General features: G+C 46.0%; 7 non-coding genes and 1 pseudogene across 7 annotated transcripts; all 8 read left to right on the forward strand.

The window, feature by feature from the left end:
- The first annotated feature begins 872 nt into the window (after positions 1 to 872).
- LOC120096163 (5S ribosomal RNA) lies at positions 873 to 990 on the forward strand. Its single transcript, XR_005492189.1, has one exon. It is a non-coding gene; the product is annotated as a 5S ribosomal RNA (ribosomal RNA).
- A 2,348-nt stretch (positions 991 to 3,338) lies between these two features.
- Positions 3,339 to 3,456, forward strand: LOC120096164 (5S ribosomal RNA). The gene has a single exon (XR_005492190.1). It is a non-coding gene; the product is annotated as a 5S ribosomal RNA (ribosomal RNA).
- A 2,354-nt stretch (positions 3,457 to 5,810) lies between these two features.
- On the forward strand, positions 5,811 to 5,928 carry LOC120096041 (5S ribosomal RNA). Its single transcript, XR_010056858.1, has one exon. It is a non-coding gene; the product is annotated as a 5S ribosomal RNA (ribosomal RNA).
- A 2,324-nt stretch (positions 5,929 to 8,252) lies between these two features.
- On the forward strand, positions 8,253 to 8,370 carry LOC120096165 (5S ribosomal RNA). Its single transcript, XR_005492191.1, has one exon. It is a non-coding gene; the product is annotated as a 5S ribosomal RNA (ribosomal RNA).
- A 2,344-nt stretch (positions 8,371 to 10,714) lies between these two features.
- LOC120096020 (5S ribosomal RNA) lies at positions 10,715 to 10,832 on the forward strand. Its single transcript, XR_005492109.1, has one exon. It is a non-coding gene; the product is annotated as a 5S ribosomal RNA (ribosomal RNA).
- Positions 10,833 to 15,384: 4,552 nt separating this feature from the next.
- LOC120096021 (5S ribosomal RNA) lies at positions 15,385 to 15,502 on the forward strand. The gene has a single exon (XR_005492110.1). It is a non-coding gene; the product is annotated as a 5S ribosomal RNA (ribosomal RNA).
- A 3,780-nt stretch (positions 15,503 to 19,282) lies between these two features.
- LOC120096023 (5S ribosomal RNA) lies at positions 19,283 to 19,400 on the forward strand. The gene has a single exon (XR_005492112.1). It is a non-coding gene; the product is annotated as a 5S ribosomal RNA (ribosomal RNA).
- Positions 19,401 to 23,094: 3,694 nt separating this feature from the next.
- LOC120096062 (5S ribosomal RNA) lies at positions 23,095 to 23,212 on the forward strand (annotated as a pseudogene).
- Positions 23,213 to 25,163: the final 1,951 nt, after the last annotated feature.

Here is a 25,163-nt window from a genome sequence, read left to right on the forward strand (position 1 = left end):
ACACTGGGGAGATTTTACAGTCATGACCCAAGTCAGAACTTATTTTTAACTGGGACACAGAAGGACCATTCTGGTGTGTGTGTGTGTGTGTGTGTGTGTGTGTGTGTGTGTGCGCGCGTTTGTTTGTATGCAGTGTATGCATAAAACACTTACATAACCTGTCTGTTTTAGCTTGATTTTAATACTCAAAAGAGCTGAACGTGAAAACACAGGTTGATGAGAGGCCATCAGCCTGAACATTTTCCTGAAACCATAACCTTTCAGATTAAGCAGAGTCTTTAATGTATTGGATAGTTTAAAAGCAAGCCCATCAGAATTGATGTATTATCAAATAAATACAGTAGTTTATTTTCATACCAACTCCACCTTCAGAAAACGGAATTAAACAAAGTAGTAGCTTGATTTAACAACAAGAGTTGGCCTAGTGTGGTGGTGTGCACCTTTAATGCCAGAACTCTAGAGGCAGGTGGAGCTGTGATTTAAGAGGCCAGCTGATCTACAGAGGCAGGTCCGAGTCAGCTGTTCTGTGTAAAGGTTCTTCTGGTTGAACCATTCCTTTGTAGGAAGTTAAAATCTGTACTAAAAGGTTATGATTCATGGAATCTGTTTGATGTGGAAGTAGAATCATGGTTAGAGCTGAGGTTGGCCATTAAGTCCTGCTGTGGTTTAGTCCCTGGAAGCTCTGGTTGGTTGGTGGTGTGTTCATATGGGGTCTCAAGTCCCTTCAAGCTCTTTTAGTCCTTTCTCTGATTTCTTCAACTGGGGTCCTGCGCTCAGTTCACTCGTTTGTTGCTCGCATTCACCTATGTATCTGCCGTATTCTGGCTGTGTCAATGAATAGTTTTATATTCCTTTAAAAAAATGTCAGAAGAGCCTACAGCCATACCACCCTGAACGCGCCCGATCTCGTCTGATCTCGGAAGCTAAGCAGGGTCGGGCATGCTTAGTACGTGGATGGGAGACCACCTGGGATACCGGGTGCTGTAGGCTTTTGGGGGTTGGGGATTTAACTCAGTGGTAGAGCTCTTGCCAGGCAATCAAAATCAGGAGCTCAGGAGCTCAGGAGCTCAGGAGCTCAGGAGCCAGTGATTTCAGGACAGCAGGGATACACAGTGAGACCATGTGCGTAACAAACCAACAGAAACCAAAACAACAAAGCAACCTTAAAAAACCCATCCCAAACCAAACCAAACCAAACCAACAAACAGAAATAGACTTTACAACTTTTTTAAAAAGATGTATTTCTTATATATAAGTACACTGTAGCTGTCTTCAGACACACCAGAAGAGGGCATCAGATCTCACTACAGATGGCTGTGAGACACCATGTCCTTGCTGGGATTTGAACTCAGAACCTCTGGAAGAGCAGTCAGTGCTCTTAACCACTAAGCCATCCTTCCAGCCCGACTTTACAACTTTTATTCTGTCTTTTTTTTTTCTTCCCCAGAGCTAAGGATCGAACCCAGGGCCTTGTGCTTGCTAGTTATGTGCCCTACGACTGAGTTAAATCCCCAACCCTAAAAATAGACTTTAAAAATGTCAGAGGAGGGTTCGGTCCCCAGCTCCGAAAAAAAAGAACCAAAAAAAAAAAAGTGTCAGAGGAACCCCTCCTCTAGGATGTGGCTGAGCTGAAGCACACAGGCGGGAAACTCTGCAGAATCCGCGGCCCTGAGCATCTGAGCGCGCTTCAAGTCTCCGATTAAATTTTAAAAATGGCCTCCAATAAAACTACATTGCAAAAAATGGGAAAAAAAAAACAGAATGGAAAGAGTAAAAGAGCTGAAGAGGCTGAGCCTGAAGAATTTGTGGTAGAAAAAGTACTGAACCATTGTGTAGTGAACTATTTCGTGAAGTGGAAGTGGTTTACAGATGCCGATAATACTTGGGTACCAGGAGAAAATTTAGATTGTCCAGAATTAATTGAAGCACTTCTTCATTCTCGAAAAGCTGGTAAAGAAAACGATTGTCCAAAAAGGAAATCTTTATCTGATAGTGAATCCGATGAGAGCAAATCGAAGAAGAGAGATGCTGCTGATAAGCAAAGGAGGCGAATATGAAGTGGCCTCAGATTGTCATCGCCTTCTATGAGGAGTGGCTGATTTGGCATTCTTGTACCGAAATGAAGTACAATAATTGTTTGCATATATAAATACACAATATTATATATATATGTATATATATAATATATATATACATATATATATATATATATATATATATATGAATGATCTGGATCTTGGGTTTTGAATTACTAGTGTGGATCAAATAGCATCCTGATGAAAATCACGTCTGATATGCTAGTTTGGAAAGCATTGGCAGTATTTGGGAGATTTTTGGTTTTCGTTCTGCGTCAAAAGGCACTGACTCCTTTGAGCGAGTGAGAGCTCTCTGTAGTTGCTTCCTGTAACAGTAGAGTACTTGACACCATGTTGTATTTCCTCGGCTTGAAGAACAGCTTTTCTTAAACACTGGGGAGATTTTACAGTCATGACCCAAGTCAGAACTTATTTTTAACTGGGACACAGAAGGACCATTCTGGTTTGTGTGTGTGTGTGTGTGTGTGTGTGTGTGTGTGTGTGTGCGTTTGTTTGTATGCAGTGTATGCATAAAACACTTACATAACCTGTCTGTTTTAGCTTGCTTTTAATACTCAAAAGAGCTGAACGTGAAAACACAGGTTGATGAGAGGCCATCAGCCTGAACATTTTCCTGAAACCATAACCTTTCAGATTAAGCAGAGTCTGTAATGTATTGGATAGTTTAAAAGCAAGCCCATCAGAATTGATGTATTATCAAATGAATACAGTAGTTTATTTTCATACCAACTCCACCTTCAGAAAACGGAATTAAACAAAGTAGTAGCTTGATTTAACAACGAGACTTGGCCTAGTGTGGTGGTGTGCACCTTTAATGCCAGAACTCTAGAGGCAGGTGGAGCTGTGATTTAAGAGGCCAGCTGATATACAGAGGCAGGTCCGAGTCAGCTGTTCTGTGTAAAGGTTCCTCTGGTTGAACCATTCCTTTGTAGGAAGTTAAAATCTGTACTAAAAGGTTATGATTCATGGAATCTGTTTGATGTAGAAGTAGAATCATGGTTAGAGCTGAGGTTGGCCATTAAGTCCTGCTGTGGTTTAGTCCCTGGAAGCTCTGGTTGGTTGGTGGTGTTGTTCATATGGGGTCTCAAGTCCCTTCAAGCTCTTTTAGTCCTTTCTCTGATTTCTTCAACTGGGGTCCTGTGCTCAGTTCACTGGTTTGTTGCTCGCATTCACCTATGTATCTGCCGTATTCTGGCTGTGTCAATGAATAGTTTTATATTCCTTTAAAAAAATGTCAGAAGAGCCTACAGCCATACCACCCTGAACGCGCCCGATCTCGTCTGATCTCGGAAGCTAAGCAGGGTCGGGCATGCTTAGTACGTGGATGGGAGACCACCTGGGATACCGGGTGCTGTAGGCTTTTGGGGGTTGGGGATTTAACTCAGTGGTAGAGCTCTTGCCAGGCAATCAAAATCAGGAGCTCAGGAGCTCAGGAGCTTAGGAGCCAGTGATTTCAGGACAGCAGGGATACACAGTGAGACCATGTGCGTAACAAACCAACAGAAACCAAAACAACAAAGCAACCTTAAAAAACCCATCCCAAACCAAACCAAACCAAACCAACAAACAGAAATAGACTTTACAACTTTTTTAAAAAGATGTATTTCTTATATATAAGTACACTGTAGCTGTCTTCAGACACACCAGAAGAGGGCATCAGATCTCACTACAGATGGCTGTGAGACACCATGTCCTTGCTGGGATTTGAACTCAGAACCTCTGGAAGAGCAGTCAGTGCTCTTAACCACTAAGCCATCCTTCCAGCCCGACTTTACAACTTTTATTCTGTCTTTTTTTTTTCTTCCCCAGAGCTAAGGATCGAACCCAGGGCCTTGTGCTTGCTAGGCATGTGCCCTACGACTGAGTTAAATCCCCAACCCTAAAAATAGACTTTAAAAATGTCAGCGGAGGGTTCGGTCCCCAGCTCCAAAAAAAAAGAACCAAAAAAAAAAATGTCAGAGGAACCCCTCCGCTAGGATGTGGCTGAGCTGAAGCACACAGGCGGGAAACTCTGCAGAATCCGCGGCCCTGAGCATCTGATCGCGCTTCAAGTCTCCGATTAAATTTTAAAAATGGCCTCCAATAAAACTACATTGCAAAAAATGGGAAAAAAAAAACAGAATGGAAAGAGTAAAAGAGCTGAAGAGGCTGAGCCTGAAGAATTTGTGGTAGAAAAAGTACTGAACCATTGTGTAGTGAACTATTTCGTGAAGTGGAAGTGGTTTACAGATGCCGATAATACTTGGGTACCAGGAGAAAATTTAGATTGTCCAGAATTAATTGAAGCACTTCTTCATTCTCGAAAAGCTGGTAAAGAAAACGATTGTCCAAAAAGGAAATCTTTATCTGATAGTGAATCCGATGAGAGCAAATCGAAGAAGAGAGATGCTGCTGATAAGCAAAGGAGGCGAATATGAAGTGGCCTCAGATTGTCATCGCCTTCTATGAGGAGTGGCTGATTTGGCATTCTTGTACCGAAATGAAGTACAATAATTGTTTGCATATATAAATACACAATATTATATATATATATGTATATAATATATATATATACATATATATATATATATATATATATATATATATATATATATGAATGATCTGGATCTTGGGTTTTGAATTACTAGTGTGGATCAAATAGCATCCTGATGAAAATCACGTCTGATATGCTAGTTTTGAAAGCATTGGCAGTAGTTGGGAGATTTTTGGTTTTCGTTCTGCGTCAAAAGGCACTGACTCCTTTGAGCGAGTGAGAGCTCTCTGTAGTTGCTTCCTGTAACAGTAGAGTACTTGACACCATGTTGTATTTCCTCGGCTTGAAGAACAGCTTTTCTTAAACACTGGGGAGATTTTACAGTCATGACCCAAGTCAGAACTTATTTTTAACTGGGACACAGAAGGACCATTCTGGTTTGTGTGTGTGTGTGTGTGTGTGTGTGTGTGTGTGTGTGTGTGTGCGTTTGTTTGTATGCAGTGTATGCATAAAACACTTACATAACCTGTCTGTTTTAGCTTGCTTTTAATACTCAAAAGAGCTGAACGTGAAAACACAGGTTGATGAGAGGCCATCAGCCTGAACATTTTCCTGAAACCATAACCTTTCGGATTAAGCAGAGTCTGTAATGTATTGGATAGTTTAAAAGCAAGCCCATCAGAATTGATGTATTATCAAATAAATACAGTAGTTTATTTTCATACCAACTCCACCTTCAGAAAACGGAATTAAACAAAGTAGTAGCTTGATTTAACAACGAGACTTGGCCTAGTGTGGTGGTGTGCACCTTTAATGCCAGAACTCTAGAGGCAGGTGGAGCTGTGATTTAAGAGGCCAGCTGATATACAGAGGCAGGTCCGAGTCAGCTGTTCTGTGTAAAGGTTCCTCTGGTTGAACCATTCCTTTGTAGGAAGTTAAAATCTGTACTAAAAGGTTATGATTCATGGAATCTGTTTGATGTAGAAGTAGAATCATGGTTAGAGCTGAGGTTGGCCATTAAGTCCTGCTGTGGTTTAGTCCCTGGAAGCTCTGGTTGGTTGGTGGTGTTGTTCATATGGGGTCTCAAGTCCCTTCAAGCTCTTTTAGTCCTTTCTCTGATTTCTTCAACTGGGGTCCTGCGCTCAGTTCACTGGTTTGTTGCTCGCATTCACCTATGTATCTGCCGTATTCTGGCTGTGTCAATGAATAGTTTTATATTCCTTTAAAAAAATGTCAGAAGAGCCTACAGCCATACCACCCTGAACGCGCCCGATCTCGTCTGATCTCGGAAGCTAAGCAGGGTCGGGCATGCTTAGTACGTGGATGGGAGACCACCTGGGATACCGGGTGCTGTAGGCTTTTGGGGGTTGGGGATTTAACTCAGTGGTAGAGCTCTTGCCAGGCAATCAAAATCAGGAGCTCAGGAGCTCAGGAGCTCAGGAGCCAGTGATTTCAGGACAGCAGGGATACACAGTGAGACCATGTGCGTAACAAACCAACAGAAACCAAAACAACAAAGCAACCTTAAAAAACCCATCCCAAACCAAACCAAACCAAACCAACAAACAGAAATAGACTTTACAACTTTTTTAAAAAGATGTATTTCTTATATATAAGTACACTGTAGCTGTCTTCAGACACACCAGAAGAGGGCATCAGATCTCACTACAGATGGCTGTGAGACACCATGTCCTTGCTGGGATTTGAACTCAGAACCTCTGGAAGAGCAGTCAGTGCTCTTAACCACTAAGCCATCCTTCCAGCCCGACTTTACAACTTTTATTCTGTCTTTTTTTTTTCTTCCCCAGAGCTAAGGATCGAACCCAGGGCCTTGTGCTTGCTAGGCATGTGCCCTACGACTGAGTTAAATCCCCAACCCTAAAAATAGACTTTAAAAATGTCAGAGGAGGGTTCGGTCCCCAGCTCCAAAAAAAAAAAACCAAAAAAAAAAATGTCAGAGGAACCCCTCCGCTAGGATGTGGCTGAGCTGAAGCACACAGGCGGGAAACTCTGCAGAATCCGCGGCCCTGAGCATCTGAGCGCGCTTCAAGTCTCCGATTAAATTTTAAAAATGGCCTCCAATAAAACTACATTGCAAAAAATGGGAAAAAAAAACAGAATGGAAAGAGTAAAAGAGCTGAAGAGGCTGAGCCTGAAGAATTTGTGGTAGAAAAAGTACTGAACCATTGTGTAGTGAACTATTTCGTGAAGTGCAAGTGGTTTACAGATGCCGATAATACTTGGGTACCAGGAGAAAATTTAGATTGTCCAGAATTAATTGAAGCACTTCTTCATTCTCGAAAAGCTGGTAAAGAAAACGATTGTCCAAAAAGGAAATCTTTATCTGATAGTGAATCCGATGAGAGCAAATCGAAGAAGAGAGATGCTGCTGATAAGCAAAGGAGGCGAATATGAAGTGGCCTCAGATTGTCATCGCCTTCTATGAGGAGTGGCTGATTTGGCATTCTTGTACCGAAATGAAGTACAATAATTGTTTGCATATATAAATACACAATATTATATATATATATGTATATAATATATATATGTACATATATATATATATATATATGAATGATCTGGATCTTGGGTTTTGAATTACTACTGTGGATCAAATAGCATCCTGATGAAAATCACGTCTGATATGCTAGTTTTGAAAGCATTGGCAGTAGTTGGGAGATTTTTGGTTTTCGTTCTGCGTCAAAAGGCACTGACTCCTTTGAGCGAGTGAGAGCTCTCTGTAGTTGCTTCCTGTAACAGTAGAGTACTTGACACCATGTTGTATTTCCTCAGCTTGAAGAACAGCTTTTCTTAAACACTGGGGAGATTTTACAGTCATGACCCAAGTCAGAACTTATTTTTAACTGGGACACAGAAGGACCATTCTGGTTTGTGTGTGTGTGTGTGTGTGTGTGTGTGTGTGTGTGCGTTTGTTTGTATGCAGTGTATGCATAAAACACTTACATAACCTGTCTGTTTTAGCTTGCTTTTAATACTCAAAAGAGCTGAACGTGAAAACACAGGTTGATGAGAGGCCATCAGCCTGAACATTTTCCTGAAACCATAACCTTTCAGATTAAGCAGAGTCTGTAATGTATTGGATAGTTTAAAAGCAAGCCCATCAGAATTGATGTATTATCAAATAAATACAGTAGTTTATTTTCATACCAACTCCACCTTCAGAAAACGGAATTAAACAAAGTAGTAGCTTGATTTAACAACGAGACTTGGCCTAGTGTGGTGGTGTGCACCTTTAATGCCAGAACTCTAGAGGCAGGTGGAGCTGTGATTTAAGAGGCCAGCTGATCTACAGAGGCAGGTCCGAGTCAGCTGTTCTGTGTAAAGGTTCCTCTGGTTGAACCATTCCTTTGTAGGAAGTTAAAATCTGTACTAAAAGGTTATGATTCATGGAATCTGTTTGATGTGGAAGTAGAATCATGGTTAGAGCTGAGGTTGGCCATTAAGTCCTGCTGTGGTTTAGTCCCTGGAAGCTCTGGTTGGTTGGTGGTGTGTTCATATGGCGTCTCAAGTCCCTTCAAGCTCTTTTAGTCCTTTCTCTGATTTCTTCAACTGGGGTCCTGCGCTCAGTTCACTCGTTTGTTGCTCGCATTCACCTATGTATCTGCCGTATTCTGGCTGTGTCAATGAATAGTTTTATATTCCTTTAAAAAAATGTCAGAAGAGCCTACAGCCATACCACCCTGAACGCGCCCGATCTCGTCTGATCTCGGAAGCTAAGCAGGGTCGGGCATGCTTAGTACGTGGATGGGAGACCACCTGGGATACCGGGTGCTGTAGGCTTTTGGGGGTTGGGGATTTAACTCAGTGGTAGAGCTCTTGCCAGGCAATCAAAATCAGGAGCTCAGGAGCTCAGGAGCTCAGGAGCTCAGGAGCCAGTGATTTCAGGACAGCAGGGATACACAGTGAGACCATGTGCGTAACAAACCAACAGAAACCAAAACAACAAAGCAACCTTAAAAAACCCATCCCAAACCAAACCAAACCAAACCAACAAACAGAAATAGACTTTACAACTTTTTTAAAAAGATGTATTTCTTATATATAAGTACACTGTAGCTGTCTTCAGACACACCAGAAGAGGGCATCAGATCTCACTACAGATGGCTGTGAGACACCATGTCCTTGCTGGGATTTGAACTCAGAACCTCTGGAAGAGCAGTCAGTGCTCTTAACCACTAAGCCATCCTTCCAGCCCGACTTTACAACTTTTATTCTGTCTTTTTTTTTTCTTCCCCAGAGCTAAGGATCGAACCCAGGGCCTTGTGCTTGCTAGGCATGTGCCCTACGACTGAGTTAAATCCCCAACCCTAAATATAGACTTTAAAAATGTCAGAGGAGGGTTCGGTCCCCAGCTCCGAAAAAAAGAACCAAAAAAAAAAATGTCAGAGGAACCCCTCCTCTAGGATGTGCCTGAGCTGAAGCACACAGGCGGGAAACTCTGCAGAATCCGCGGCCCTGAGCATCTGAGCGCGCTTCAAGTCTCCGATTAAATTTTAAAAATGGCCTCCAATAAAACTACATTGCAAAAAATGGGAAAAAAAAACAGAATGGAAAGAGTAAAAGAGCTGAAGAGGCTGAGCCTGAAGAATTTGTGGTAGAAAAAGTACTGAACCATTGTGTAGTGAACTATTTCGTGAAGTGGAAGTGGTTTACAGATGCCGATAATACTTGGGTACCAGGAGAAAATTTAGATTGTCCAGAATTAATTGAAGCACTTCTTCATTCTCGAAAAGCTGGTAAAGAAAACGATTGTCCAAAAAGGAAATCTTTATCTGATAGTGAATCCGATGAGAGCAAATCGAAGAAGAGAGATGCTGCTGATAAGCAAAGGAGGCGAATATGAAGTGGCCTCAGATTGTCATCGCCTTCTATGAGGAGTGGCTGATTTGGCATTCTTGTACCGAAATGAAGTACAATAATTGTTTGCATATATAAATACACAATATTATATATATATGTATATAATATATATATATACATATATATATATATATATATATATATATGAATGATCTGAATCTTGGGTTTTGAATTACTAGTGTGGATCAAATAGCATCCTGATGAAAATCACGTCTGATATGCTAGTTTTGAAAGCATTGGCAGTAGTTGGGAGATTTTTGGTTTTCGTTCTGCGTCAAAAGGCACTGACTCCTTTGAGCGAGTGAGAGCTCTCTGTAGTTGCTTCCTGTAACAGTAGAGTACTTGACACCATGTTGTATTTCCTCGGCTTGAAGAACAGCTTTTCTTAAACACTTGTGAGATTTTACAGTCATGACCCAAGTCAGAACTTATTTTTAACTGGGACACAGAAGGACCATTCTGGTTTGTGTGTGTGTGTGTGTGTGTGTGTGTGTGTGTGTGTGTGTGCGTTTGTTTGTATGCAGTGTATGCATAAAACACTTACATAACCTGTCTGTTTTAGCTTGCTTTTAATACTCAAAAGAGCTGAACGTGAAAACACAGGTTGATGAGAGGCCATCAGCCTGAACATTTTCCTGAAACCATAACCTTTCAGATTAAGCAGAGTCTGTAATGTATTGGATAGTTTAAAAGCAAGCCCATCAGAATTGATGTATTATCAAATAAATACAGTAGTTTATTTTCATACCAACTCCACCTTCAGAAAACGGAATTAAACAAAGTAGTAGCTTGATTTAACAACAAGAGTTGGCCTAGTGTGGTGGTGTGCACCTTTAATGCCAGAACTCTAGAGGCAGGTGGAGCTGTGATTTAAGAGGCCAGCTGATCTACAGAGGCAGGTCCGAGTCAGCTGTTCTGTGTAAAGGTTCCTCTGGTTGAACCATTCCTTTGTAGGAAGTTAAAATCTGTACTAAAAGGTTATGATTCATGGAATCTGTTTGATGTGGAAGTAGAATCATGGTTAGAGCTGAGGTTGGCCATTAAGTCCTGCTGTGGTTTAGTCCCTGGAGGCTCTGGTTGGTTGGTGGTGTTGTTCATATGGGGTCTCAAGTCCCTTCAAGCTCTTTTAGTCCTTTCTCTGATTTCTTCAACTGGGGTCCTGCGCTCAGTTCACTGGTTTGTTGCTCGCATTCACCTATGTATCTGCCGTATTCTGGCTGTGTCAATGAATAGTTTTATATTCCTTTAAAAAAATGTCAGAAGAGCCTACAGCCATACCACCCTGAACGCGCCCGATCTCGTCTGATCTCGGAAGCTAAGCAGGGTCGGGCATGCTTAGTACGTGGATGGGAGACCACCTGGGATACCGGGTGCTGTAGGCTTTTGGGGGTTGGGGATTTAACTCAGTGGTAGAGCTCTTGCCAGGCAATCAAAATCAGGAGCTCAGGAGCTCAGGAGCTCAGGAGCTCAGGAGCTCAGGAGCTCAGGAGCTCAGGAGCTCAGGAGCTCAGGAGCTCAGGAGCTCAGGAGCTCAGGAGCTCAGGAGCTCAGGAGCTCGCTCAGGAGCTCAGGAGCTCAGGAGCTCAGGAGCTCAGGAGCTCAGGAGCTCAGGAGCTCAGGAGCTCGATCAGGAGCTCAGGAGCTCAGGAGCTCAGGAGCTCAGGAGCTCAGGAGCTCAGGAGCTCAGGAGCTCAGGAGCTCAGGAGCTCAGGAGCTCAGGAGCTCGATCAGGAGCTCAGGAGCTCAGGAGCTCAGGAGCTCAGGAGCTCGCTCAGGAGCTCAGGAGCTCGCTCAGGAGCTCAGGAGCTCAGGAGCTCAGGAGCTCAGGAGCTCAGGAGCTCAGTAGCTCGCTCAGGAGCTCAGGAGCTCAGGAGCTCGCTCAGGAGCTCAGGAGCTCAGGAGCTCAGGAGCTCAGGAGCTCAGGAGCTCGCTCAGGAGCTCAGGAGCTGGCTCAGGAGCTCAGGAGCTCAGGAGCTCAGGAGCTCAGGAGCTCAGGAGCTCAGGAGCTCAGGAGCTCGCTCAGGAGCTCAGGAGCTCAGGAGCTCAGGAGCTCAGGAGCTCGCTCAGGAGCTCAGGAGCTCAGGAGCTCAGGAGCTCGCTCAGGAGCTCAGGAGCTCGCTCAGGAGCTCAGGAGCTCAGGAGCTCAGGAGCTCAGGAGCTCAGGAGCTCGATCAGGAGCTCAGGAGCTCAGGAGCTCAGGAGCTCGCTCAGGAGCTCAGGAGCTCGCTCAGGAGCTCAGGAGCTCAGGAGCTCAGGAGCTCAGGAGCTCAGGAGCTCAGGAGCTCGCTCAGGAGCTCAGGAGCTCAGGAGCTCGCTCAGGAGCTCAGGAGCTCAGGAGCTCAGGAGCTCAGGAGCTCAGGAGCTCAGGAGCTCGCTCAGGAGCTCAGGAGCTCGCTCAGGAGCTCAGGAGCTCGCTCAGGAGCTCAGGAGCTCGATCAGGAGCTCAGGAGCTCAGGAGCTCAGGAGCTCAGGAGCTCAGGAGCTCGATCAGGAGCTCAGGAGCTCAGGAGCTCAGGAGCTCGCTCAGGAGCTCAGGAGCTCGCTCAGGAGCTCAGGAGCTCAGGAGCTCAGGAGCTCAGGAGCTCAGGAGCTCAGGAGCTCAGGAGCTCGCTCAGGAGCTCAGGAGCTCAGGAGCTCGCTCAGGAGCTCAGGAGCTCAGGAGCTCAGGAGCTCAGGAGCTCAGGAGCTCGCTCAGGAGCTCAGGAGCTCGCTCAGGAGCTCAGGAGCTCAGGAGCTCAGGAGCTCAGGAGCTCAGGAGCTCAGGAGCTCAGGAGCTCGCTCAGGAGCTCAGGAGCTCAGGAGCTCAGGAGCTCAGGAGCTCGCTCAGGAGCTCAGGAGCTCAGGAGCTCAGGAGCTCGCTCAGGAGCTCAGGAGCTCAGGAGCTCAGGAGCTCGCTCAGGAGCTCAGGAGCTCGCTCAGGAGCTCAGGAGCTCGCTCAGGAGCTCAGGAGCTCAGGAGCTCAGGAGCTCAGGAGCTCGCTCAGGAGCTCAGGAGCTCAGGAGCTCGCTCAGGAGCTCAGGAGCTCAGGAGCTCGCTCAGGAGCTCAGGAGCTCAGGAGCTCAGGAGCTCAGGAGCTCAGGAGCTCGCTCAGGAGCTCAGGAGCTCAGGAGCTCAGGAGCTCAGGAGCTCAGGAGCTCGCTCAGGAGCTCAGGAGCTCAGGAGCTCAGGAGCTCAGGAGCTCAGGAGCTCAGGAGCTCAGGAGCTCGCTCAGGAGCTCAGGAGCTCAGGAGCTCGCTCAGGAGCTCAGGAGCTCGCTCAGGAGCTCAGGAGCTCAGGAGCTCAGGATCTCAGGAGCTCAGGAGCTCAGGAGCTCAGGAGCTCGCTCAGGAGCTCAGGAGCTCGCTCAGGAGCTCAGGAGCTCAGGAGCTCAGGAGCTCAGGAGCTCAGGAGCTCAGGAGCTCAGGAGCTCGCTCAGGAGCTCAGGAGCTCAGGAGCTCGCTCAGGAGCTCAGGAGCTCAGGAGCTCAGGAGCTCAGGAGCTCAGGAGCTCGCTCAGGAGCTCAGGAGCTCAGGAGCTCGCTCAGGAGCTCAGGAGCTCAGGAGCTCAGGAGCTCAGGAGGTCAGGAGCTCGCTCAGGAGCTCAGGAGCTCAGGAGCTCAGGAGCTCAGGAGCTCAGGAGCTCGCTCAGGAGCTCGCTCAGGAGCTCAGGAGCTCAGGAGCTCAGGAGCTCAGGAGCTCGCTCAGGAGCTCAGGAGCTCAGGAGCTCAGGAGCTCAGGAGCTCAGGAGCTCAGGAGCTCAGGAGCTCAGGAGCTCAGGAGCCAGTGATTTCAGGACAGCAGGGATACACAGTGAGACCATGTGCGTAACAAACCAACAGAAACCAAAACAACAAAGCAACCTTAAAAAACCCATCCCAAACCAAACCAAACCAACAAACAGAAATAGACTTTACAACTTTTTTTAAAAAGATGTATTTCTTATATATAAGTACACTGTAGCTGTCTTCAGACACACCAGAAGAGGGCATCAGATCTCACCCCAGATGGCTGTGAGACACCATGTCGTTGCTGGGATTTGAACTCAGAACCTCTGTAAGAGCAGTCAGTGCTCTTAACCAATAAGCCATCCTTCCAGCCCGACTTTACAACTTTTATTTTGTCTTTTTTTTTCCTTCCCCAGAGCTAAGGATCGAACCCAGGGCCTTGTGCTTGCTAGGCATGTGTCCTACGACTGAGTTAAATCCCCAACCCTAAAAATAGACTTTAAAAATGTCAGAGGAACCCCTCCGCTAGGATGTGGCTGAGCTGAAGCACACAGGCGGGAAACTCTGCAGAATCCGCGGCCCTGAGCATCTGAGCGCGCTTCAAGTCTCCGATTAAATTTTAAAAATGGCCTCCAATAAAACTACATTGCAAAAAATGGGAAAAAAAAACAGAATGGAAAGAGTAAAAGAGCTGAAGAGGCTGAGCCTGAAGAATTTGTGGTAGAAAAAGTACTGAACCATTGTGTAGTGAACTATTTCGTGAAGTGGAAGGGGTTTACAAATGCCGATAATACTGGGTACCAGGAGAAAATTTAGATTGTCCAGAATTAATTGAAGCACTTCTTCATTCTCGAAAATTGTAAAGAAAACGATGGTCCAAAAAGGAAATCTTTATCTGATAGTGAATCCGATGAGAGCAAATCAAAGAAGAGAGATGCTGCTGATAAGCAAAGGAGGCGAATATGAAGTGGCCTCAGATTGTCATCGCCTTCTATGAGGAGTGGCTGATTTGGCATTCTTGTACCGAAATGAAGTACAATAATTGTTTGCATATATAAATACACAATATTATATATATATGTATATAATATATATATATATATATATATATATATGAATGATCTGGATCTTGGGTTTTGAATTACTAGTGTGGATCAAATAGCATCCTGATGAAAATCACGTCTGATATGCTAGTTTTGAAAGCATTGGCAGTAGTTGGGAGATTTTTGGTTTTCGTTCTGCGTCAAAAGGCACTGACTCCTTTGAGCGAGTGAGAGCTCTCTGTAGTTGCTTCCTGTAACAGTAGAGTACTTGACACCATGTTGTATTTCCTCGGCTTGAAGAACAGCTTTTCTTAAACACTTGTGAGATTTTACAGTCATGACCCAAGTCAGAACTTATTTTTAACTGGGACACAGAAGGACCATTCTGGTTTGTGTGTGTGTGTGTGTGTGTGTGTGTGTGTGTGTGTGTGCGTTTGTTTGTATGCAGTGTATGCATAAAACACTTACATAACCTGTCTGTTTTAGCTTGCTTTTAATACTCAAAAGAGCTGAACGTGAAAACACAGGTTGATGAGAGGCCATCAGCCTGAACATTTTCCTGAAACCATAACCTTTCAGATTAAGCAGAGTCTGTAATGTATTGGATAGTTTAAAAGCAAGCCCATCAGAATTGATGTATTATCAAATAAATACAGTAGTTTATTTTCATACCAACTCCACCTTCAGAAAACGGAATTAAACAAAGTAGTAGCTTGATTTAACAACAAGAGTTGGCCTAGTGTGGTGGTGTGCACCTTTAATGCCAGAACTCTAGAGGCAGGTGGAGCTGTGATTTAAGAGGCCAGCTGATCTACAGAGGCAGGTCCGAGTCAGCTGTTCTGTGTAAAGGTTCCTCTGGTTGAACCATTCCTTTGTAGGAAGTTAAAATCTGTACTAAAAGGTTATGATTCATGGAATCTGTTTGATGTGGAAGTAGAATCATGGTTAGAGCTGAGGTTGGCCATTAAGTCCTGCTGTGGTTTAGTCCCTGGAGGCTCTGGTTGGTTGGTGGTGTTGTTCATATGGGGTCTCAAGTCCCTTCAAGCTCTTTTAGTCCTTTCTCTGATTTCTTCAACTGGGGTCCTGCGCTCAGTTCACTGGTTTGTTGCTCGCATTCACCTATGTATCTGCCGTATTCTGGCTGTGTCAATGAATAGTTTTATATTCCTTTAAAAAAATGTCAGAAGAGCCTACAGCCATACCACCCTGAACGCGCCCGATCTCGTCTGATCTCGGAAGCTAAGCAGGGTCGGGCATGCTTAGTACGTGGATGGGAGACCACCTGGGATACCGGGTGCTGTAGGCTTTTGGGGGTTGGGGATTTAACTCAGTGGTAGAGCTCTTGCCAGGCAATCAAAATCAGGAGCTCAGGAGCTCAGGAGCTCAGGAGCTCAGGAGCTCAGGAGCTCAGGAGCTCAGGAGCTCAGGAGCTCAGGAGCTCAGGAGCTCAGGAGCTCAGGAGCTCAGGAGCTCAGGAGCTCAGGAGCTCAGGAGCTCGCTCAGGAGCTCAGGAGCTCGCTCAGGAGCTCAGGAGCTCAGGAGCTCAGGAGCTCAGGAGCTCAGGAGCTCGCTCAGGAGCTCAGGAGCTCAGGAGCTCAGGAGCTCAGGAGCTCAGGAGCTCGATCAGGAGCTCAGGAGCTCAGGAGCTCGATCAGGAGCTCAGGAGCTCAGGAGCTCAGGAGCTCAGGAGCTCAGGAGCTCGATCAGGAGCTCAGGAGCTCAGGAGCTCAGGAGCTCGCTCAGGAGCTCAGGAGCTCGCTCAGGAGCTCAGGAGCTCAGGAGCTCAGGAGCTCAGGAGCTCAGGAGTTCAGGAGCTCAGGAGCTCAGGAGCTCGCTCTGGAGCTCAGGAGCTCAGGAGCTCGCTCAGGAGCTCAGGAGCTCAGGAGCTCAGGAGCTCAGGAGCTCGCTCAGGAGCTCAGGAGCTCGCTCAGGAGCTCAGGAGCTCAGGAGCTCAGGAGCTCAGGAGCTCAGGAGCTCAGGAGCTCAGGAGCTCGCTCAGGAGCTCAGGAGCTCAGGAGCTCAGGAGCTCAGGAGCTCGCTCAGGAGCTCAGGAGCTCAGGAGCTCAGGAGCTCGCTCAGGAGCTCAGGAGCTCGCTCAGGAGCTCAGGAGCTCAGGAGCTCAGGAGCTCAGGAGCTCGCTCAGGAGCTCAGGAGCTCAGGAGCTCGCTCAGGAGCTCAGGAGCTCAGGAGCTCGCTCAGGAGCTCAGGAGCTCAGGAGCTCGCTCAGGAGCTCAGGAGCTCAGGAGCTCAGGAGCTCAGGAGCTCAGGAGCTCGCTCAGGAGCTCAGGAGCTCAGGAGCTCAGGAGCTCAGGAGCTCAGGAGCTCAGGAGCTCAGGAGCTCAGGAGCTCAGGAGCTCAGGAGCTCAGGAGCTCAGGAGCTCGCTCAGGAGCTCAGGAGCTCAGGAGCTCGCTCAGGAGCTCAGGAGCTCGCTCAGGAGCTCAGGAGCTCAGGAGCTCAGGATCTCAGGAGCTCAGGAGCTCAGGAGCTCAGGAGCTCGCTCAGGAGCTCAGGAGCTCGCTCAGGAGCTCAGGAGCTCAGGAGCTCAGGAGCTCAGGAGCTCAGGAGCTCGCTCAGGAGCTCAGGAGCTCAGGAGCTCGCTCAGGAGCTCAGGAGCTCAGGAGCTCGCTCAGGAGCTCAGGAGCTCAGGAGCTCAGGAGCTCAGGAGCTCGCTCAGGAGCTCAGGAGCTCAGGAGCTCGCTCAGGAGCTCAGGAGCTCAGGAGCTCAGGAGCTCAGGAGCTCGCTCAGGAGCTCAGGAGCTCAGGAGCTCAGGAGCTTAGGAGCTCAGGAGCTCAGGAGCTCGCTCAGGAGCTCGCTCAGGAGCTCAGGAGCTCAGGAGCTCAGGAGCTCAGGAGCTCGCTCAGGAGCTCAGGAGCTCAGGAGCTCAGGAGCTCAGGAGCTCAGGAGCCAGTGATTTCAGGACAGCAGGGATACACAGTGAGACCATGTGCGTAACAAACCAACAGAAACCAAAACAACAAAGCAACCTTAAAAAACCCATCCCAAACCAAACCAAACCAACAAACAGAAATAGACTTTACAACTTTTTTTAAAAAGATGTATTTCTTATATATAAGTACACTGTAGCTGTCTTCAGACACACCAGAAGAGGGCATCAGATCTCACCCCAGATGGCTGTGAGACACCATGTCGTTGCTGGGATTTGAACTCAGAACCTCTGTAAGAGCAGTCAGTGCTCTTAACCAATAAGCCATCCTTCCAGCCCGACTTTACAACTTTTATTTTGTCTTTTTTTTTCCTTCCCCAGAGCTAAGGATCGAACCCAGGGCCTTGTGCTTGCTAGGCATGTGTCCTACGACTGAGTTAAATCCCCAACCCTAAAAATAGACTTTAAAAATGTCAGAGGAACCCCTCCGCTAGGATGTGGCTGAGCTGAAGCACACAGGCGGGAAACTCTGCAGAATCCGCGGCCCTGAGCATCTGAGCGCGCTTCAAGTCTCCGATTAAATTTTAAAAATGGCCTCCAATAAAACTACATTGCAAAAAAATGGGAAAAAAAACAGAATGGAAAGAGTAAAAGAGCTGAAGAGGCTGAGCCTGAAGAATTTGTGGTAGAAAAAGTACTGAACCATTGTGTAGTGAACTATTTCGTGAAGTGGAAGGGGTTTACAAATGCCGATAATACTGGGTACCAGGAGAAAATTTAGATTGTCCAGAATTAATTGAAGCACTTCTTCATTCTCGAAAATTGTAAAGAAAACGATGGTCCAAAAAGGAAATCTTTATCTGATAGTGAATCCGATGAGAGCAAATCAAAGAAGAGAGATGCTGCTGATAAGCAAAGGAGGCGAATATGAAGTGGCCTCAGATTGTCATCGCCTTCTATGAGGAGTGGCTGATTTGGCATTCTTGTACCGAAATGAAGTACAATAATTGTTTGCATATATAAATACACAATATTATATATATATGTATATAATATATATATATATATATATATATATATATGAATGATCTGGATCTTGGGTTTTGAATTACTAGTGTGGATCAAATAGCATCCTGATGAAAATCACGTCTGATATGCTAGTTTTGAAAGCATTGGCAGTAGTTGGGAGATTTTTGGTTTTCGTTCTGCGTCAAAAGGCACTGACTCCTTTGAGCGAGTGAGAGCTCTCTGTAGTTGCTTCCTGTAACAGTAGAGTACTTGACACCATGTTGTATTTCCTCGGCTTGAAGAACAGCTTTTCTTAAACACTTGTGAGATTTTACAGTCATGACCCAAGTCAGAACTTATTTTTAACTGGGACACAGAAGGACCATTCTGGTTTGTGTGTGTGTGTGTGTGTGTGTGTGTGTGTGTGTGTGTGTGCGTTTGTTTGTATGCAGTGTATGCATAAAACACTTACATAACCTGTCTGTTTTAGCTTGCTTTTAATACTCAAAAGAGCTGAACGTGAAAACACAGGTTGATGAGAGGCCATCAGCCTGAACATTTTCCTGAAACCATAACCTTTCAGATTAAGCAGAGTCTGTAATGTATTGGATAGTTTAAAAGCAAGCCCATCAGAATTGATGTATTATCAAATAAATACAGTAGTTTATTTTCATACCAACTCCACCTTCAGAAAACGGAATTAAACAAAGTAGTAGCTTGATTTAACAACAAGAGTTGGCCTAGTGTGGTGGTGTGCACCTTTAATGCCAGAACTCTAGAGGCAGGTGGAGCTGTGATTTAAGAGGCCAGCTGATCTACAGAGGCAGGTCCGAGTCAGCTGTTCTGTGTAAAGGTTCCTCTGGTTGAACCATTCCTTTGTAGGAAGTTAAAATCTGTACTAAAAGGTTATGATTCATGGAATCTGTTTGATGTGGAAGTAGAATCATGGTTAGAGCTGAGGTTGGCCATTAAGTCCTGCTGTGGTTTAGTCCCTGGAGGCTCTGGTTGGTTGGTGGTGTTGTTCATATGGGGTCTCAAGTCCCTTCAAGCTCTTTTAGTCCTTTCTCTGATTTCTTCAACTGGGGTCCTGCGCTCAGTTCACTGGTTTGTTGCTCGCATTCACCTATGTATCTGCCGTATTCTGGCTGTGTCAATGAATAGTTTTATATTCCTTTAAAAAAATGTCAGAAGAGCCTACAGCCATACCACCCTGAACGCGCCCGATCTCGTCTGATCTCGGAAGCTAAGCAGGGTCGGGCATGCTTAGTACGTGGATGGGAGACCACCTGGGACACCGGGTGCTGTAGGCTTTTGGGGGTTGGGGATTTAACTCAGTGGTAGAGCTCTTGCCAGGCAATCAAAATCAGGAGCTCAGGAGCTCAGGAGCTCAGGAGCTCAGGAGCTCAGGAGCTCAGGAGCTCAGGAGCTCAGGAGCTCGCTCAGGAGCTCAGGAGCTCAGGAGCTCAGGAGCTCAGGAGCTCGATCAGGAGCTCAGGAGCTCAGGAGCTCAGGAGCTCAGGAGCTCAGGAGCTCGATCAGGAGCTCAGGAGCTCAGGAGCTCAGGAGCTCAGGAGCTCGATCAGGAGCTCAGGAGCTCAGGAGCTCAGGAGCTCGCTCAGGAGCTCAGGAGCTCGCTCAGGAGCTCAGGAGCTCGCTCAGGAGCTCAGGAGCTCAGGAGCTCAGGAGCTCAGGAGCTCAGGAGCTCAGGAGCTCGCTCAGGAGCTCAGGAGCTCAGGAGCTCGCTCAGGAGCTCAGGAGCTCAGGAGCTCAGGAGCTCAGGAGCTCAGGAGCTCGCTCAGGAGCTCAGGAGCTCAGGAGCTCAGGAGCTCAGGAGCTCAGGAGCTCAGGAGCTCGCTCAGGAGCTCAGGAGCTCAGGAGCTCAGGAGCTCAGGAGCTCAGGAGCTCGCTCAGGAGCTCAGGAGCTCAGGAGCTCAGGAGCTCGCTCAGGAGCTCAGGAGCTCGCTCAGGAGCTCAGGAGCTCGCTCAGGAGCTCAGGAGCTCAGGAGCTCAGGAGGTCAGGAGCTCAGGAGCTCAGGAGCTCGCTCAGGAGCTCAGGAGCTCAGGAGCTCGCTCAGGAGCTCAGGAGCTCAGGAGCTCGCTCAGGAGCTCAGGAGCTCAGGAGCTCGCTCAGGAGCTCAGGAGCTCAGGAGCTCAGGAGCTCAGGAGCTCAGGAGCTCGCTCAGGAGCTCAGGAGCTCAGGAGCTCAGGAGCTCGCTCAGGAGCTCAGGAGCTCAGGAGCTCAGGAGCTCGCTCAGGAGCTCAGGAGCTCGCTCAGGAGCTCAGGAGCTCAGGAGCTCAGGATCTCAGGAGCTCAGGAGCTCAGGAGCTCAGGAGCTCGCTCAGGAGCTCAGGAGCTCGCTCAGGAGCTCAGGAGCTCAGGAGCTCAGGAGCTCAGGAGCTCAGGAGCTCAGGAGCTCAGGAGCTCAGGAGCTCGCTCAGGAGCTCAGGAGCTCAGGAGCTCGCTCAGGAGCTCAGGAGCTCAGGAGCTCGCTCAGGAGCTCAGGAGCTCTGGAGCTCAGGAGCTCAGGAGCTCGCTCAGGAGCTCAGGAGCTCAGGAGCTCGCTCAGGAGCTCAGGAGCTCAGGAGCTCAGGAGCTCAGGAGCTCGCTCAGGAGCTCAGGAGCTCAGGAGCTCAGGAGCTCAGGAGCTCAGGAGCTCAGGAGCTCAGGAGCTCGCTCAGGAGCTCGCTCAGGAGCTCAGGAGCTCAGGAGCTCAGGAGCTCAGGAGCTCAGGAGCTCGCTCAGGAGCTCAGGAGCTCAGGAGCTCAGGAGCTCAGGAGCTCAGGAGCTCAGGAGCTCAGGAGCTCAGGAGCTCAGGAGCCAGTGATTTCAGGACAGCAGGGATACACAGTGAGACCATGTGCGTAACAAACCAACAGAAACCAAAACAACAAAGCAACCTTAAAAAACCCATCCCAAACCAAACCAAACCAAACCAACAAACAGAAATAGACTTTACAACTTTTTTTAAAAAGATGTATTTCTTATAAATAAGTACACTGTAGCTGTCTTCAGACACACCAGAAGAGGGCATCAGATCTCACCCCAGATGGCTGTGAGACACCATGTCGTTGCTGGGATTTGAACTCAGAACCTCTGTAAGAGCAGTCAGTGCTCTTAACCAATAAGCCATCCTTCCAGCCCGACTTTACAACTTTTATTTTGTCTTTTTTTTTCCTTCCCCAGAGCTAAGGATCGAACCCAGGGCCTTGTGCTTGCTAGGCATGTGTCCTACGACTGAGTTAAATCCCCAACCCTAAAAATAGACTTTAAAAATGTCAGAGGAACCCCTCCGCTAGGATGTGGCTGAGCTGAAGCACACAGGCGGGAAACTCTGCAGAATCCGCGGCCCTGAGCATCTGAGCGCGCTTCAAGTCTCCGATTAAATTTTAAAAATGGCCTCCAATAAAACTACATTGCAAAAAATGGGAAAAAAAACAGAATGGAAAGAGTAAAAGAGCTGAAGAGGCTGAGCCTGAAGAATTTGTGGTAGAAAAAGTACTGAACCATTGTGTAGTGAACTATTTCGTGAAGTGGAAGGGGTTTACAAATGCCGATAATACTGGGTACCAGGAGAAAATTTAGATTGTCCAGAATTAATTGAAGCACTTCTTCATTCTCGAAAATTGTAAAGAAAACGATGGTCCAAAAAGGAAATCTTTATCTGATAGTGAATCCGATGAGAGCAAATCAAAGAAGAGAGATGCTGCTGATAAGCAAAGGAGGCGAATATGAAGTGGCCTCAGATTGTCATCGCCTTCTATGAGGAGTGGCTGATTTGGCATTCTTGTACCGAAATGAAGTACAATAATTGTTTGCATATATAAATACACAATATTATATATATATATGTATATAATATATATATATATATATATATATATATATATATATGAATGATCTGGATCTTGGGTTTTGAATTACTAGTGTGGATCAAATAGCATCCTGATGAAAATCACGTCTGATATGCTAGTTTGGAAAGCATTGGCAGTATTTGGGAGATTTTTGGTTTTCGTTCTGCGTCAAAAGGCACTGACTCCTTTGAGCGAGTGAGAGCTCTCTGTAGTTGCTTCCTGTAACAGTAGAGTACTTGACACCATGTTGTATTTCCTCGGCTTGAAGAACAGCTTTTCTTAAACACTGGGGAGATTTTACAGTCATGACCCAAGTCAGAACTTATTTTTAACTGGGACACAGAAGGACCATTCTGGTTTGTGTGTGTGTGTGTGTGTGTGTGTGTGTGTGTGTGCGTTTGTTTGTATGCAGTGTATGCATAAAACACTTACATAACCTGTCTGTTTTAGCTTGCTTTTAATACTCAAAAGAGCTGAACGTGAAAACACAGGTTGATGAGAGGCCATCAGCCTGAACATTTTCCTGAAACCATAACCTTTCAGATTAAGCAGAGTCTGTAATGTATTGGATAGTTTAAAAGCAAGCCCATCAGAATTGATGTATTATCAAATAAATACAGTAGTTTATTTTCATACCAACTCCACCTTCAGAAAACGGAATTAAACAAAGTAGTAGCTTGATTTAACAACGAGACTTGGCCTAGTGTGGTGGTGTGCACCTTTAATGCCAGAACTCTAGAGGCAGGTGGAGCTGTGATTTAAGAGGCCAGCTGATATACAGAGGCAGGTCCGAGTCAGCTCTTCTGTGTAAAGGTTCCTCTGGTTGAACCATTCCTTTGTAGGAAGTTAAAATCTGTACTAAAAGGTTATGATTCATGGAATCTGTTTGATGTAGAAGTAGAATCATGGTTAGAGCTGAGGTTGGCCATTAAGTCCTGCTGTGGTTTAGTCCCTGGAAGCTCTGGTTGGTTGGTGGTGTTGTTCATATGGGGTCTCAAGTCCCTTCAAGCTCTTTTAGTCCTTTCTCTGATTTCTTCAACTGGGGTCCTGCGCTCAGTTCACTGGTTTGTTGCTCGCATTCACCTATGTATCTGCCGTATTCTGGCTGTGTCAATGAATAGTTTTATATTCCTTTAAAAAAATGTCAGAAGAGCCTACAGCCATACCACCCTGAACGCGCCCGATCTCGTCTGATCTCGGAAGCTAAGCAGGGTCGCGCATGCTTAGTACGTGGATGGGAGACCACCTGGGATACCGGGTGCTGTAGGCTTTTGGGGGTTGGGGATTTAACTCAGTGGTAGAGCTCTTGCCAGGCAATCAAAATCAGGAGCTCAGGAGCTCAGGAGCTCAGGAGCCAGTGATATCAGGACAGCAGGGATACACAGTGAGACCATGTGCGTAACAAACCAACAGAAACCAAAACAACAAAGCAACCTTAAAAAACCCATCCCAAACCAAACCAAACCAAACCAACAAACAGAAATAGACTTTACAACTTTTTTAAAAAGATGTATTTCTTATATATAAGTACACTGTAGCTGTCTTCAGACACACCAGAAGAGGGCATCAGATCTCACTACAGATGGCTGTGAGACACCATGTCGTTGCTGGGATTTGAACTCAGAACCTCTGGAAGAGCAGTCAGTGCTCTTAACCACTAAGCCATCCTTCCAGCCCGACTTTACAACTTTTATTCTGTCTTTTTTTTTTTCTTCCCCAGAGCTAAGGATCGAACCCAGGGCCTTGTGCTTGCTAGGCATGTGCCCTACGACTGAGTTAAATCCCCAACCCTAAAAATAGACTTTAAAAATGTCAGAGGAGGGTTCGGTCCCCAGCTCCAAAAAAAAAGAACCAAAAAAAAAAATGTCAGAGGAACCCCTCCGCTAGGATGTGGCTGAGCTGAAGCACACAGGCGGGAAACTCTGCAGAATCCGCGGCCCTGAGCATCTGAGCGCGCTTCAAGTCTCCGATTAAATTTTAAAAATGGCCTCCAATAAAACTACATTGCAAAAAATGGGAAAAAAAAACAGAATGGAAAGAGTAAAAGAGCTGAAGAGGCTGAGCCTGAAGAATTTGTGGTAGAAAAAGTACTGAACCATTGTGTAGTGAACTATTTCGTGAAGTGGAAGTGGTTTACAGATGCCGATAATACTTGGGTACCAGGAGAAAATTTAGATTGTCCAGAATTAATTGAAGCACTTCTTCATTCTCGAAAAGCTGGTAAAGAAAACGATTGTCCAAAAAGGAAATCTTTATCTGATAGTGAATCCGATGAGAGCAAATCGAAGAAGAGAGATGCTGCTGATAAGCAAAGGAGGCGAATATGAAGTGGCCTCAGATTGTCATCGCCTTCTATGAGGAGTGGCTGATTTGGCATTCTTGTACCGAAATGAAGTACAATAATTGTTTGCATATATAAATACACAATATTATATATATATGTATATAATATATATATATACATATATATATATATATATATATATATATGAATGATCTGGATCTTGGGTTTTGAATTACTAGTGTGGATCAAATAGCATCCTGATGAAAATCACGTCTGATATGCTAGTTTTGAAAGCATTGGCAGTAGTTGGGAGATTTTTGTTTTTCGTTCTGCGTCAAAAGGCACTGACTCCTTTGAGCGAGTGAGAGCTCTCTGTAGTTGCTTCCTGTAACAGTAGAGTACTTGACACCATGTTGTATTTCCTCGGCTTGAAGAACAGCTTTTCTTAAACACTGGGGAGATTTTACAGTCATGACCCAAGTCAGAACTTATTTTTAACTGGGACACAGAAGGACCATTCTGGTTTGTGTGTGTGTGTGTGTGTGTGTGTGTGTGTGTGTGTGTGTGTGCGCGTTTGTTTGTATGCAGTGTATGCATAAAACACTTACATAACCTGTCTGTTTTAGCTTGCTTTTAATACTCAAAAGAGCTGAACGTGAAAACACAGGTTGATGAGAGGCCATCAGCCTGAACATTTTCCTGAAACCATAACCTTTCAGATTAAGCAGAGTCTGTAATGTATTGGATAGTTTAAAAGCAAGCCCATCAGAATTGATGTATTATCAAATAAATACAGTAGTTTATTTTCATACCAACTCCACCTTCAGAAAACGGAATTAAACAAAGTAGTAGCTTGATTTAACAACAAGAGTTGGCCTAGTGTGGTGGTGTGCACCTTTAATGCCAGAACTCTAGAGGCAGGTGGAGCTGTGATTTA

The sequence above is a fragment of the Rattus norvegicus genome, chromosome 12 (genome assembly GCF_036323735.1).
Source record: "Rattus norvegicus strain BN/NHsdMcwi chromosome 12, GRCr8, whole genome shotgun sequence".
Classification (NCBI taxonomy): Eukaryota; Metazoa; Chordata; class Mammalia; order Rodentia; family Muridae; genus Rattus; species Rattus norvegicus.